The sequence below is a fragment of the Carlito syrichta genome, unplaced genomic scaffold, assembly GCF_000164805.1.
Source record: "Carlito syrichta isolate Samal-C Ts95f unplaced genomic scaffold, Tarsius_syrichta-2.0.1 Scaffold304393, whole genome shotgun sequence".
Taxonomy (NCBI): Eukaryota; Metazoa; Chordata; class Mammalia; order Primates; family Tarsiidae; genus Carlito; species Carlito syrichta.
In genome coordinates, this window is record NW_007248489.1 from 156,073 (window position 1) to 169,078 (window position 13,006).

Genomic DNA, 13,006 nt, shown 5'->3' on the forward strand with positions numbered 1-13,006 from the left:
TAAGGTTTTGTGTACTCTTAAAAAGAATGTGGATCCTGCAGTTGTTGGGTGCAGTATTTTATCATGTGAATTAGGTCAAGTTTGCTTATTGTGTTTATCAAATATTTTATATCTTTATATCTGATCTTTGTCTGCTTGTTCTATCAATTACAGAGAGAAGAATCTTAATATCTTTAGCTATAATTGTGTATTCATCTATGTATCCTTTTAGCTATGTGTGTTTTTGTTTTATATATTTTGAGGCTATGTTACTAGGTACATACAAGTTTAGGTTTGTTATATATTCTTGCTGCAAAAACTCTTTTTTACTATTATAAGATGTTCTCTTCATGTCTAGTAATCTTTTTTTGTATTAAAGTCTACTTTGTCTGATATCATTATGCCCACGCCAGCTTTTTTGGTTAGTGTTCTCATGATATATCTTTTCCACCCTTTTGCTTTTAGCCTTTTAATGTCTTTATAGTTAAGATATATGCCTTGTAAGCAGTACAGAGTTATACCTTTTTAAAATTTAGTCTAACAATATTTGTTTTTAATGTGAATATTTAGCTCAAGTGTAATCCTTGACATGTTGAAGTTAAAACTACTTTTTCACTACTTGTTTTATATTTGTCTTCTCTGTTTATTGTTCAACTTGTATTATGTTTTCTTACCCTCTTTTAGATTACCCAAGTATTTTTTATTTCACTTGTCTCCCTTCATTGAATTCTTATTTATATATTATTTTATTATTGCTTTGACAGTTACCCTAGAGATTATAACATGCATGCTTGACTTATTACAATATACCTAAATTAAGATATTTCCATTTCTTGGAATATGCCAGAACTTTCTAACACCTTAAATCCATTTTTCTACCTCCTGCTTTTTGTGGCTATTTTTATAATGCATTTTAATTCTATGTATAGTCTAAATCCTATAAGGCATTTATACTACTATTGTTTTCGTTGATAGATTTTAATTATATTTACCATACTCTTTCTAATTCTTCCTAGATAACTGTGCTTCCATCTAGAAGCACTTTCCTTTTGCCTTAAGTATTTCCTTTAGTGCAGTTTTTGTTTACTAAAAATGTCCTTATTTTGTCTTAATTTTTAAAAAAATTATTTCTTTTGCTGAATATAGATTTGTATGTTGATATTTATTTTATTTCAGTAATTTAAAGATGTCATTATAGTACTATCTGGTTTCCATCATTTCTGTTGATAAATTGGCTTCTGTCTTACTATTGCTTCTTTAAAGGTAATGTTTTTCTCTTGATGCTCTCTCTGTACTTGGCTTTTAATATTTTTACTATAATGCATCTAATGTAGTGGGGTTTTGAGGGGGGTTATTTAGTGTTGGTATTTTGGGGTTTTGCTTTGCTTTTTAGCCTGAGGTTTGTTGAGGTTTTTGTTTGTTTGTTTTTTATTTTGTTTTATTTTGTTTTTGAATTAAAGTCTCACTCTGTCATCCAGGCTGAAGTACAGTGACATACAGCTACCACAGCCTTGACCTGCTGGACTCAGTCAATCCTTTCACCTCAGTCTTCCAAGTAGCTGGACCTATAGGTACACCACCACATTCAGTTAATTTTTTCATTTTTTATTGTAGAGATGAGGTCTCGCCAAGTTGCCTAGGCTGGTTTTGAACCCCTGGGCTCAGGCAATCCTCTTGCCTACTCCTCCTAAAGTGCTGGGATTACAGATGTAAGCTACCAACCATGCCCAATTTATAGAGTTTCTTGAATTTGAAGTTTGATACTTCCTATAAGTATAAAAATTTTTTAGTGTTTTCTTCAAATGTCACCTCTGCCCCATTTATTCTCTTCTCTCTTCTAGGATTCTATTTACAAATACATTTCACTTTTTCAACATGCCCCACATGTCTGTTAAACTATTTTTAGCATTTGCCCATTTTGCTTCCTAAAAAAAAAAAAAAAGCCAACTTTTCAAAAATGTGTCATTTTTTCTCTCTGCACTTCCATCTGGATATTTTCTACTCACCTATCTTCCAATGTGCTAATTCTCATTTTTGCTGTTCTAATCTACTGTTAAAACTCTTTACTGAATTCTTAACTTCTGTTATTTTATTTTGATGTATAACATTTTCATATATATTCCATTTTTGATGAAAGTCTTCTTTTCTTCTGTTTTTTTAAATAAGTGGACTATAGTTATTTTAAAGTCTGTGTCTGAAATTTGAGATCCCCATAGATCTGTTTTTCTTGTGATTTTTAGTCATGCGGTCTTATTTCCTAGCAAATATGGTAACATCTTAAATGCCAGACATTGTAAATATAAAAATTGTATAGGCTTTAACTAACTGCCAAAATGTTTGCTTAGCTCTTTAGTCTTCTGGCAACTGCTTTGCACTTGTTTATTTTCTGAGCCTTGCCCCATACATATGCAACTTAAGAATTTGACAGTTGCTATTGTGAATAGTACAGAAATAAACATGCATGTGCAGGTGTCTTTTCTGTAGAATTATTTATGTTCCTCTGGGTATATTCTCAGAAGGGGGATTGCTGAATCGTATGGAAGGTCAATTTCTAGTTCCTTTAGAAATCGCCACACTGTTTTCCATAGAGGACTAGTTTGCACTCCTACCAACAGTGTAGAAGCATCCCCTTTTCTCCACACTCATGCCAGCATGTTTGTTTGTTTGTTTGTTTGTTTTATTAATAATGGCCATCCTTAATAGAGTTAGATGGTATCTCAATGTGGTTTTGATTTGCATTTCTATGATGATTAATGAGGCTGAGCATTTTTTCATGTATCTGTTGGCTACCCGTATGTCTTCTTTTGAGAAGTGTCTATTCATACCCTCTGCCCATTTTTTAATAGGGCTGTTTGCTTTTTTACTTGTGGTTCATTTGAGGTCCCAACCCTACTGCCCATCGAAAGTAGACTGGATAAAGAAAATGTGGTACATATACATGATGGAATATTACACAGCCATAAAGAAGGACAAAATCATGGACTTTGCAACAAACTGGATGGTGCTGGGGACAATCATACTTAGTGATCTATCACAGAAACAAAAAACCAAATACCACATGTTCTCACTCATAAGTGAGACCTGAACATTGCTCATAATAGCACAAGGGAGGGATCAGTGGTCATGGGACACTGCCAAGGGGAGGGAGAAAGAGGGGCATGTAACAACACCAAGGGTACCTGATCTTAAACCAGGGGAAGTGAGGACCAGTTGGAGGCTCAAACTTCACCTGCACATAAATTACTTATGTACCTCATCCTGACTTGGACCCCACATCTCTATAATAAAATAAAGTAAAACAAAATATGAATGAATGAATTTGATAGTCGCATCAATGTGAAATTGTACACAGACTTTTGAGATCATTTTTCTAAGGCTTCTTCTTTTCTAGAACATTGACCCTCCAAATTTCAACTGCCTTGGCATCAGCAAATTCTCACCTCTGTGTCCCCATGCTAGCAAGACTGTTGCAAGATCCAGGTCACCTCTTTCTGCTCAACCTCTATCCTCCCTTGCCATGAATCAGCATATGTCCTAAGGAGAGAAAGCAGAGGCAAATACAGAGCTCACCTGAATGACATTTTCTTCTCTCCAGATTATTGCTTCTCAAGTCCTGGTTACCTTAGTTTCTCTCTGATGTTGTCAGAGAACTTTTTTCTCTATTTTTGTTGGATTTTATCTGGTTTTACAGCTATTATCAGGCATAAGGGGGCAGGCATAGTCTATCAAAGCTATTCCAGTAGAATCAGAAGTTCTACATCACTTTTTCAAAACAATACTGAGCAATAGGTAAAATTATCCTCCTTTTACATATGAGACACTGAGGCATAGAAGATTTAAATCAGGGAACCCAAGGCAGGAGGATCCTTGAGTCTAGAAGTTTGAGACCAGCCTGTGCCACAAAGCAAGCCCTTGTTTCTACAAAAATTACAAACATTAGCCAGATGTGGTGATGCACACCTGAGGTCCCAGCTACTCGGGAGGCTGATGTGGGAGGATCATCTGAACCAGGAAGTGGAGGCTGCGGTGAGCTGTGATTGTACCACTGCACCCCAGCCTGAGCAACTGAACCCCAACTCAAAAAAAAAAGGTTTAACTCATTTTACAAGAAACATCATTGAAGTAGCAGAATGGAGTTTTAGTTCAAGTTTTATGTTCTTTCCAATGTACCACTGATACCTCACCAACAACTCTCTTTGGATAACATCTAGAGCAAAAGAATCCAGCTGAAAAAAATAAGGAACAAAGAACAAATCCTCTACACACTAAGCTCTCTTGCTGCACAGGTAGGGATCTTTCTACCTCCTCTGATCCTAACCAACAATAGAGAGCCAACCTGTATTTCTCAAGTGGGAAACTGTTGAATAATTCATAAGACGGGAGGGCTCACAGCTCAACTCAACCTTGGATGAATTGTCTCCATGGCCCTTCCAAAATGAAGAAAAATAATTTCCTTGCAGTAAATGTGGTTCAGAGGGAGGATTCATTAAGTGAGACGCCACTTAAACATATACATTTTTCTGACTAGGACTACACTTTAACAGAAGGTGATACTTAATAGAGTAGGTATGCTTTAATCTCTCCTCACATTGACTTTCTAAATTTAAAAAACACACAGCATTGCCACTAACATCTTAAGGAAGATAGGTGGAGGCATCCATACACACTTCTTTTTAAGTGCCTGTTCTTAAAAAGGCATCTGTTATTGACTGTAATAGTGTGAGTCATAACAAATGCATTTATATTCATGTAGATATAATCTACACTTCCACAGGTGTTCCAGTGTGATGTACAATTGCCTAATGAACCCTTAAGATAAAATGCTGCCAATAAGAGCTGAGTTTGCCTCTCCTCTAAAGAAAATGAACTCCATCAGGCTGGCAAACAGGAACCTCCACATCCTAGATATTTCTAATATGATGGCTTTCTTAGTACAATTTCTGCAGGGAATAATATATAGGAAAATAATGTTTCTCCTTTGTGATTACATTACCATATGGAGCAATTTTTCTTGTCAAGGAGGTCATTTCATCTGATGAGTTCTCGAATAGTGAAATGGAAGCTTGCTTCTATGACAACAAAGGACAGGTTGACTTATTAAAACTGCTACATTACGGATTTTTATTAGTCTATTTTCCTTTTGCTCTCTTGGAAGATCAAAAGCGTGAATGCACTTTGGAAAGTCCATCAGGAAATATTAAGAATAAAAATGAGGCAGAATGGTCATTATTATAAATGGGAAAATCATCTGAAAACTAAGATTCTAGAGGCCAACTCTAAAAAGTCTCACAAAGACATGATTTGGAGAGCAGGACAGATGGGGTGTGACTATTAACAGGGGAACCAGCCTCACAAGATAAACAGTCAAAGTTTTAGAAAAATCACCCAGTCATCTGAATTCAGAGCAGTCTGCAATAGAATGAACAAAATTAATTCTCCTGGACATATAAAACTCAGAGGAAAAGTGGCCTAAATCTAGGAAAGACTTCTCAAGAAGTCTGAGAATTGTTGCTTTACTTTTTCATCAAAACACCTTAGAAAGGTGGGTTGACTGTGCATGAACTCATACTTGCCCATTTCAATTCATTCACTCATCTATCCCTGACTGACCTCGCCAATGTGCTAGAACCGTAAAAACATTACGACATGATTTGTGCTCCCAAGTAGTGCATGGTCTGGTGGGGAGATGGTGGAATTAACACTGTTTACCGGATGGTGTGATAAGGTCCATCCATCTAAGGGAATGTTCGACTCATTTGTTTAATCATCTGATCAATATTTGATGAGTACCTGCTCTGTTCCAAGCTCTATAGTCAGCACTGGGGACACAAGAAAGACTTTGGGTAGCTATAATTATGTTTCATAGGGTAGTCATCTGATAAACAAATAAATAGATGAACAAAGTCCAAATTGAGGTTCAGGGTGCAAATTGAGCACAGTGAAATGTTCTTTTCTGCCACACATGGTTCTAAGCCCAGGGGAAAATATTAGACCCTCTGAAACATCACCCCTCAGCCCAGTGATAATCTCAAGCTCCCTTCTGGCTCAAAGGTGTTCTCAGAACAAACAAATTTTCATATGCTTAGTCTGGGCTGTGATGAAGCAACCATGACTAGTGGTCCTGATGTGTCACACAATCAAAAGTCACCCCAGCTTCCTTCCCACCTTCTGAGTAATGGCAGAAAATGGCAGACTCAATTCAAATGCACCTGGAGGCTGGGGAAGACAGCTGACGCAGCCCACTCTGACACATGTTGTCATCTCCTGTTGTAAAATCTATAAGGACAGAGTCCCCGTCTGTTTTTCTCATCACTGTACACCCAAAACCCAGCACAATGCCTAGAACATAGAAGTGCTATATGCCTCATTGCTGAATATCACTATGGTCACCTTTGAAGTATTCCCCTTGGGAAGCTATGCACCGACGCCAGTGCCTAGTCCACCAGTCAAAGCAATTTTGGAACTCTCTTTACTGGAAGGGCCATCAGAGCTGTCATCGTCATTTGTTGAGGTCTGACCACTAAGTTCACAAATTGCCACCATGCACTTACGTTGGCAGCACTACACAAATAACTGTATTGCAACAACCTCCCTACTCACCCGCTCTGGCCCCCCAGTGACTTTTTTCTTTACCTGAAGATAAAGGAAATATTGAAAGGAAGACATTTGATGGCATTCAGGACGTCAAGGGTAATATGACAAAAGCTCTGATGGACATTCCAGAAAAATAATTCCAAAATTGCTTGATGGGTGGGCTAGGCACGGGCATTGGTGCACAGCTTCCCAAGGGGAGTACTTTGAAGATGACCACAGAGATATTCAGCAATGAGGTATGTAGTTCTTTTTCTAGGATGAGTTTGTGAACTTAATTGTTGGACCTCGTAAAGACAAACACATCCTGTGATGACAAATTACATTGAGGAGAGAGGGAGGGTATAAAAAAAAGAATAACACAGCCTGGAAGCTCTATGTCTACAAGGTTGGTCCTTGGCTAGTATATTAGTCTCCTGGGGCTGCTATCACAAACTGTTACAAACTGGGTGGCTCAGAACAGCAGAAACCAACTCTCTCACAGTTCTGGAGGCTGGAAGCCCCAAATCCAGCAGGACTCTGCTCCCTCTAAAAGTTCTAGGTGAGAATTGACCCCTTGCCTCTTCTAGCTTCTGGCGGCCCCAGGCGTTCCCTGACTAGTGTCTGCAGCACTTTAGTCTCTGTCTTCGTGGTCACACTGCCTTCTCCCCTTCTGTCAAATTTTCCCTTTGTGTCTCTTATTAGGAGACTCATTATTCGATTTAGGGCCCACCCAGATAATGCAGGATGAAGTCTTCATCTCAAGATCCTTAACTGAATTGCATCTGCAAAGACCCCTTTTCCAAATAAGGTCACATTCACAGGTTCTAGAAATTAGATGTGAACAGATCTGTAAAGGGGCCATTTTTTTAACACACCACAGCTGGTATCTGCAAATTTCTATCGTAAACAAATTCCTACACTGATAGAAAACCTTCCCTAAATGATGAGAGTGGCCCACTGCACTTAGACCATTTTGTACCGACAGCATAGTTTATTCTAAACAGCTGTTTTTCTTCTGGGCCTGGCGTTTTGGTACATGCTAGGCAGAGAATAACTACATAACCAGCCCCCAATAAAAACCCTGGCACTGAGTCCCTAATGAACTTCCCTGCTAGACAACACTTCACACATGTCACCATTCAATGTCGGAGGACTTAGGGACACCCTGTGTGATTTTACTGGGAGAGGACTCTTGGAAGCATGTGCCTGGTTTCCTCCAGACTTTGCTCATGCACCTCTTCCTTAGATTTTGCCTTGGAACCTCTTAGTCTTAGCCATGAACACAGCCATTCGCTCACTCCTATGAGCCTGCCTTGTGAACTATCAGACCTGTGGGTGGTCGTAGGGACGCTTGCCACAGGGGCCTATTTAGAAAGGGCACCAGAGAAGGCTTCTCTGAGGAGCTGGTGTTGAAGCTGAGATCCAGGATGAAGATCACACAGCCCATTAGGGATAGGGCTGCTGTTGATGCACCGTTTTTTCATCTGCAAAATGGGGATGTATCAAAGTCTCAGTAGGAAACACATGGCACGTCCAAACTGGGTTATTGGAGGCAAGTACGTAAAGGGATTACGCACAAAGGTGTGGTCAGACTTAAGAAAGCCAACAAAGAATGATGCAGTACTCTTGGGCTAGAAAGCAAACATAAAAAGCAAGTGGAAGAAGTGATTACCATTCAGAGAGGGAAGCTGAACAGAGAGACTGCCTGACTGGGGCCTGAACTCATGGCAGCCTGTTAAGAAGGAAGCCAGATAAATAAATTCCCTGACCTCACTCCCTTCTGATCCTCTGATTTCCCTCCATTGACTTAACCCAACTGCATTGATGAGGTCCACAGGGGTCAGCCTCCCGGGGCATAAAGAAGGGTGGGCAGTGGATCTAGAGGGGCAAGGGGGAAATACCCAGCATGGTGGTAGTGGCAGTCCCTACCTCTGTCAGGTTGTTTTAAAGTCACATGAGATGAAACGTCAAGGGACAACTTAGTACATTGTCTGGCATGATGTGAATGGCAGATCACTGTTTTATAGATGCTGATCATGAAGATGAAAGAGAGGAAGATGAAGGGGAGGAGGAAAACAGGGGGGGAAGAAGCAGGAGGAAGAGAAGAAGGAGGGGAGTGGAGGAGGAGTAGAAGAAGAAAGAAGCCCCTTAAGAGCAATAATTTTTTTTATTGCTGTTATATCTGCTTCACCTAAAAGCAATTACTGGCATGTGGCAGACACTCAATAAACATGTTCAATTAATTAATTATATAAAGGCTCTTATATTCAGATTAGAAACTCTAACTTGACACAGGGACTTGACCTTTGAGATGCAGAACAGCAGGTGGGAGTTCTTGGTCAAATCCTTAATTTTACAGGGGATAACTGGAGCCCAGAGAAGGAGAGTAACTTTCCCCAAGACACACAGTAAGCCCAAGAAAGAGCTAAGAGCAAGATTCAGACGTTCTGGTTCCAGTCTTGTTCTCTTTAAATAAAACCAGGCTGCCTCCAGGGGTGTCATCTGATAACCACACAAACTTCGAGGCTGAGTGATGAGTTGGTCTTTTCCTATCCCCAAGATAGTCGATCAGAGTAAAAGGCTGAGGGTTCTGCTTTCTGAACACATCAGCTGACTAATCCTGGTGTTATGGAAAGAATACAGACCCAATAGTGGATCAGAGAACTCTGGACTGCATGGTATACAGACCTGCCTTCCCTCTGGCAGCACAAACCCTGCCTGTTGGGCTCATAGCAATCGACAGACAGCTGGACTCCTTTGAATCCCACAGAGGATTTGGCAGCATCCTCATGCCTCTATTTTATTTATTTATTTGTTTGTTTGTTTGTTTGTTTATGAGTCAGAGTCTCACCCTGTCGCCCAGGCTGGAGTGCAGTGGCACCGCTCACGGTCACCACAGTCTCAACCTGCTGGGCTTAGGTGATCCTTCCACCTTAGCCTTCCAGGTAACTGGAACCACAGGCATATGCCACCATGCCCTGCTAATTTTTTCATTTATTGTAGAGACAAGGTCTCACCATACTACTCAGGCTGATCTGGAACCCTTGAGCTCAGGCAATCCTCTCACCTCTGCCTCCCAAAGTGCTGGGATTACAAGTTTGAGCCATCGTGCCCGTCTACCTCTGTTTATTTTTAAAGTAGGGTGGAATAATACAATGAATGTTCATTTGTAGTTTATCGGCAGCTTCTCCAGTAGTGGCTGTCTGCCTTCTTATTCTTAAATTTTATTGCTTACTGAAATATTCTGTTTTACCTTTGTACATGCCTTGTCTACTCTTACTTAACACAAGACAATCCTCTATGATGCCATGTCTTTGGAAGCCATGCTTTGTGAAACTCTTCCCAGACACACCAAAATAAAAACCCACAAAACCCTCAGTAGACATACACCAGCAGACTGAAGAGACACAATATGTGTCTCGGTCTGGCAACTGAGGCACATGAAGATGACCAGGGAAGAGCACACTCAAGCCCATGTTGGAAATGCATTCATATGCCACCACAAAATGTGGTAGATGGATTGTATTGGTGACCTCAATTATTTATCCCCCCCAAATCCATGTCCTTTGAGCCGAAACTTTAGTCCTTCCACACACACACAGTCTGATTATGATTCTGCCCTGTGATTTGCTGGAGCTTGCATGGTGTTAGCAAACATGAAGCAAACAGAGACTTCAAAATTACATGCACAATTCCCCTTGCTCTTTTTTACAGCTGGGCTTGCTCGCTGCTGTATATCTATAAGATCACAAGAACATGTCCAAGCTAACCTAGTAGAAGGATGTGAGAGACCTGCAGAGACAGTTGAATCTGAATAATTCCAGCTAAGCACATTCTAGATTAGACACCAGCTAGCCACCTCCCAGATGCATGAGGAGTCACACAGAGCAGAAGAACCTCCCTGATGAGCCCAGCCTACATCACCCACCCACAAGGAGAAAACAGTGTCTTAAGGCACAGAGTTTGGAGTGGTTTGTGGCAGTAAATAATTAGATATTAGAGTGACATATGTCACTCTTCACTTTGACTAAAATCTATAATGAGATTTGAACCAGCTGCCACCATTTTCAGTTCTCATTACAACCTTCGGAATGAGAAAATCTTTATGCATGAAACTCTTTTTCATGGTTAAGTATTTTGATTAGCTTAGACAAAATATACAATCCCATGAGAGAGCCAGAATGGCATATTTTAGCTAAAGATTAGAGGAAGCAGGTGTGGAGGTCATGCCAATAGATCAGAATAGAAGTATGAACCACAGAAAGGCTTTTGTCCCTCAAAGAAAGTCATTTTTAAGAATAGACATTGGTTCTGGAAAAAAAAGATGTCTTGATAATTTTGGACAAGAAAAATAGAATTCTCTTGAAAGAGAATCATCTTAAGAGGTCATAGTATCCATTCCCCTGTCTTTGAGTGGAATCACACCCAATCCATTCCTGACAGAAGGTAACAGATGCTTCCCTGTTGCCCAGAGTCCATTCTGTTTCATTATTAATGAGTTAACACTTGGGAGTCAGACTCTCAGGGCTCCAACTCCAGCTCTTCCATGCCCAGTTTGTGTGGTCAAAGGCATGAGGCTTTGCTTCTAAGCCATAGTCTCCTCACCTGTAAAGCCAGATTAATAATAGCATAACATTTCAGAGTTGTCATACAATTAAAGTATGGACAAGATCAGCACAGTGCCTAGCACATAGTACACCTCAATAAATGTGAGCGATTATCAGTCCTTGCCAGCACTCTTTGCTAATATTTAATGTCTTAATCATTCGCTGACAGATATCACTTTCTGCCATCAGAAGGGAGACTGAGAACAGATGGTATTTGGAATACTCTTTCTGCTTAAAAGCCAAGAATATTCTTCTTCAGCCTTTCAACTGTTTTCTTTTTTTCCTAGACTAAATACTCCTGGAGTCTAAAATGTGAGTGACAATAGTGACAGTCATCCATTTAGTAGGGTGGAAAGAACATGAGTTTTGGCATCAAAGAAGCCAAGGTTTGCATTTGTTTTTGGCATTTACCAGCTGTGTGCCTTTAGTCAAGCTACTTAACCACTCTGAGCCTTGGTTTCTTCTTCTATAAAATGGGATGCCTACCTCACAGGATCATTTGAAGAATCAATAATGATTAGCTGCTATTGGCCTCCCTGGTTGAATCCAAAAGACAGTGCAGTCCAGAATTCTCAAGTCATATATGGAACCTACCTAAAGTTAGTTGTCTGGTGGTGCTGTAGCTTAGAGTATCTATAGTCTTCACTGTCTATCCTCCAAGCAAGGATTGATATCATGTGAAATCTCAGCCTGGAGAACTGACCGGGTAGCATCTGAGCCAAGATATGAACAAAGCAAAGGACTAAGCTCCACAAAGAGTTGGGGAAAGGGGACTCCAAGCAGAGAGACCAGCCCATGCAAAGAACCCATGGTAGGAACAGACTTGGCTGTTCACCACCCAGCAAGTTGGGCAGTGTAGCTGGAGCAGAGTGACCAGGGAGAAGAGTGGTGGGCGGTACACTCAGAGGGTGCCAGTGTGGAACCAGTTGTGACCCTAAGGGAGAAGGAAAACCTTCAGGGGCTGATGAGCCAAGAAGGGCAATGACCTGACGTGCTTTTAGCAACCCAGGGTGCTGTGTGGAGAACAGATGTGTAGGTGTGAGTGTGAACAAAAGGAAGCAGAAAGACAAGTGACAGGGTTTCGAATGATGAGGTTTCTGTAATAATCCAAGCAAAAGATGAGGGTGGCCTAGAACAGATGATGGCAGTGGGGATAGGAAGATACAGCTGAATGTTGGATATATTTTGAAGGTAGAGTCAATAGGACTTGCTGTTGGGTTGGATGAGGCGTTTGAGGGAAAGAGACGGATCCAACATGCCCCCTAAGAGTCTGGCTTGCATGTTCCCACCTGACAGCCTCTGTGTTTGCTCTTCCTTTCTACAGGAATTCTCTTCTCCAGAATCCCTACATGGCTCCCTTCCTTTCCAGGTCTCTGCTCCAGGGTCACTCAGTGAGGCCTCCCCCGACCACCATCTGTAAAATAATCACACTCTCCTGGTGCTTCCTAGCTCCCTCAAATTACTTCATTTTTCTCTATCACACATATCCGTGTTTGACATACTTGTCAATCTTTACATGTTTATTGTCTATCTCCCCCAATAAGCCTGTGCCAGGGTTGCCATCACAAAGAACCACAAACCACGTGTCCTAGAACAACAGAATTTATTGTCTCAGACTTAATAGGGTGAGGCTTGCAGTTCAAGATTAAGATGTCAGGAGGGATGCTTACATCTAGGGATGTGAGAAAAAACTGTTTCATACCTCTCTCCTGCCTTCGGTGGTTTGCTGGTAATCATGGATATCCCTGGGCTTGTAGAAGCTTCATCCTAATTTCTGCCTTTCATCTTCATTTAGTGTTCTACCCATGTGCATGTCTGCGTCCAATGCTCCCCTTTGTATGAAGACA